The 3405-nt window shown below is 41.3% G+C and overlaps 1 protein-coding gene across 2 annotated transcripts in view; it reads left to right on the forward strand.

Moving 5' to 3' along the window:
* The window catches only part of ACSL4 (acyl-CoA synthetase long chain family member 4), a 50087-nt gene that overhangs the window by 8291 nt on the left and 38391 nt on the right, over positions 1–3405 (forward strand). The gene's annotated exons all lie outside the window — the stretch shown is intronic.

The following is a 3405-nucleotide window of genomic DNA, read 5'->3' on the forward strand; positions in this document are numbered from 1 at the left end:
CGGAGATGTATGTACACACACACACACACACACACACACACACACACTTTTTTAAGTTAATTAGTATTTGTTTTCTTTAGTAATGTCTACACCCAGTGTGGGGCTTGAACTCATGACCCCAGGATCAAGAGTCCACATGTCTTCCAACTGAGCCAGCCTGGTGTCCCTCCTACAGGATATATTACATTCTACATTTTCTATATGTTTGTGAATTGATTTCCCTGCCCCCTACCATATATATAAACACATATGTACATGCATGTAAAAGATTGAGACATGCATGCTTTACTCATCTTTGTTCTAAGGGCTCAGACTTACACAGGGTAGATGTTCTCCTCTTTTCTTGAAGTCAGTTTATCCATAGACCTGGATGTAACTTTGGAAGACCTTTGGCAAGGAAAGATTTTCAGATGACAGGTGACATTGGGCAAAGGCTGGCCAGTGGGCTTGAATGAGCATGAGACCAGGGGACGAGCCCCAGTTGTCACTCATTCACCGACAACATCAGTGGGTCAAACATTCAGCTGAATTTGGGGTTCCAAGGAGTCCTGTCAGGGGCTGTCAATCCTCCCCCCTCCAAGCAGCTCTGTGTTTTGCTTTTATCTATATATGTATTTATATTTTCATGTTCACATAAGATTTTATTCAAATGGATGACCCAGGCCCCCCTCATCACCACCAGAAAGAATTTGAAAATGCCTGGACTAACTGATGTCTCTCTGATCTCTCCTCACCTGAATGTTCTTCGAGGCTTGCCTACTGTGTATATGTGTTGTGTTTTGGTGTGTGTGTGTGTGTGTGTGTGTGTGTGTGTGTGTGTTTATGCCAATGTCTCTATGTTACGATTAAGTAGAAGACATTTCCCTATTTCCAAGGCTTAACGCAAATATGTATAAAAGATTTAAGAAAATGAATAATGTAACTAATCCACTTAGATTATAAACCCTTCAAAAGCTGTCTTCTTTATATATCTTCAGCCCCAAGTCTGACAGTTTCTCACTTGAAGATGAGGTGGTACTCACTAGGGTATAATATCAATTTGGAGACTTTGGAGCGGGGCTTCTGGTACTGTCTCTGAGAATTTATGTATTGAAATAAGTATTGTTGTGTCTTGAATTAATGTCCTTTTGGTACTCCTTTCTACTACCAGTAAGGAATTATTTTTAAGAATTATGTATGTAAATGGATTATCATCTATGACTACCTTTCAAGATTAATAAGAGAGTATTACAGAATATTTGTTCTGCGAAAGAGGTGTCGGGTTTGATTGGATTGAGAACTACCGGTCCCTACTGTAGACTTAGGGGCTTAGATGTTTGGAATATTGGTAATATAGTCAAGGATCAAAATGAGTGGTAGACATTTCAAGTGATGTAGGAGGTTAGAAAAAGGCAAGATTATTACGGATTTGAGTCATCATGAAATGGATGATGGAGGATTGTTAGAGGGGGGGATCTTGCATATTGAAGACCAGAAATCATGGTGGACACTTGGCATACTTTGTCTTGAAGAGATGAATGACCAGACTTGTCAGACCGAGGAAGCAATTTCTAGGTAGGATAAATCTCAAAATTTAAAGTCAAAAGGACCCCAGGAAATCATTTAAGCCAGCAGTTCATATAGTTCAGAGTTGGTGTCACCCTTTGGGATTTATGGATGGACTTCAGGGAACTCACAAACCCCGTAAAATCACATATACCAGTTTGCATATCTTAGGTTTATACTCTGCAATTGGATTCTCAAAAGGGCCCGTCACCTCTAGGAAGTAAAGGGCTACGGACCTAGTCTGACTTTAAGCTCAGATAGCTTGTTCAGCCCAAGCTTTCACAGCCAGTTAGTGACAGAGATAGGGACTGAAACCCAGGTCTTTGTACCCATAGTTTCTTGCTCATCTTGCCCCACTCAGTCGCAAGGCATGAACTAAAGCAGAGGCAGGATTAAGCTAACCACTTTACGGTAATTGGTATAAAAACAACTGTCCTGGGTTCAATAGTCTATTTCCACAAGAGTTGCAGAAGGATGGGTTTATTCAATTTGTCTGCTCGAAGTGAACTGTTATTTTAATTTTTGTAGTTGAAATACACTGCCACTCACCAAAATAGCTTTCTCAGGTGAAGACAACCTCCCTATGAGTTATGATCATCCCTGAGGTCATTTCTTTCCAATTGGCACTATTTTTCTGACCTGCAGCGGCCTCCGGTTTTCTGTCTGATTCAATCAGGTCAAAATTACTTGGTCTGATTTGTTAGATCCTGCACTACTCATAGCCTGTTTAGCCAACATGCACTCGCTGTATGCCCCAGTCAGGCTAGTGTCCTTCTTACGGGCATCCCCTACTCTCCCAAAGCTCTTTCACTCCTACCCCTGTATCTTCCCATGTGGTTTCTCTGCCCAAAATGCTCTCCATTCCTTTTCCTTCTTTTCCGGATCCCCAACATCAGGTCCAGTTTAAAAGTCTACTATCCACAGAGCTCCCCTTAGTGCCGCCAGCCATTCTGCACTTCCTCAAGATGGCTGTTGGCGTGTGATTGTACCACACGCCGCAGCACTTAGGTGTTTCCAGCAGGCTTTTCATTGGAAATGCTTCAGTGTTCATTCTGGTAGTGGGCTTCCAGGAAGTCCGGGGTGGGACTCTGCACACCCTCACCCCCGAGTTCAGCCAGAGCAGTTCCACTTTGCTTGCACGTGTGGAACATTGACAGGCATGTTTATTTGAAGGAGTGGTTTGTTTCACTGCCCCTCCCCCTCCAAAACGTTTGAAAAATATTAGATGTGTCTTATGTGCAGATGGCCTCATTAGTGGTAACTGGTAATGAGCAAGGGCTGGGTCTTACACTACTTTGGACCTCCTTCCCCCTCCTCCTTCTTCCAGGCACTGGGTGCAATTTTGAGCACAAAATGGACACTTAAGCAGTGACTTTATGATTGTATTGTTCCAATTTGGGGGAGATAATGCATAGCATTATTGTAGAAATTTACCTTAATGAAGAACTCAGAATAGTATCTCTGGGTTGAGCATTGAGAAGTAAGCCTAAACTGGTGGATTTCTCCCTTTGGGATATAAAACCTATTCCTGTTTAAAACTACCTGGCTTACATGTGCATACTTAAGAGCAACCTCATTATTGGCATTCCCGAAGTTTAGCCAAGCTAAAATACCACATCCATGCATTTGTGTATGCACTGAAGTAGTGTCACTCAAGTGACTTGCAGAGTGATAGACAGAATAGGGTATACCTAAAAACCAATAATAATAATAATAAATTGAGAAGTTTATAGAAATAATGATTAAAATGAAAAATACCAGTCTTTCAGACCAGTTATTTCAACTTGCTGTATCAAATCAATTATAAAAACTACTGAAAACCTGAGTATTTAAATCAATGTTGCTATCAACATGTGAAAA

The sequence above is a fragment of the Crocuta crocuta genome, unplaced genomic scaffold, assembly GCF_008692635.1.
Source record: "Crocuta crocuta isolate KB4526 unplaced genomic scaffold, BGI_CrCroc_1.0 scaffold737, whole genome shotgun sequence".
NCBI lineage: Eukaryota > Metazoa > Chordata > Mammalia > Carnivora > Hyaenidae > Crocuta > Crocuta crocuta.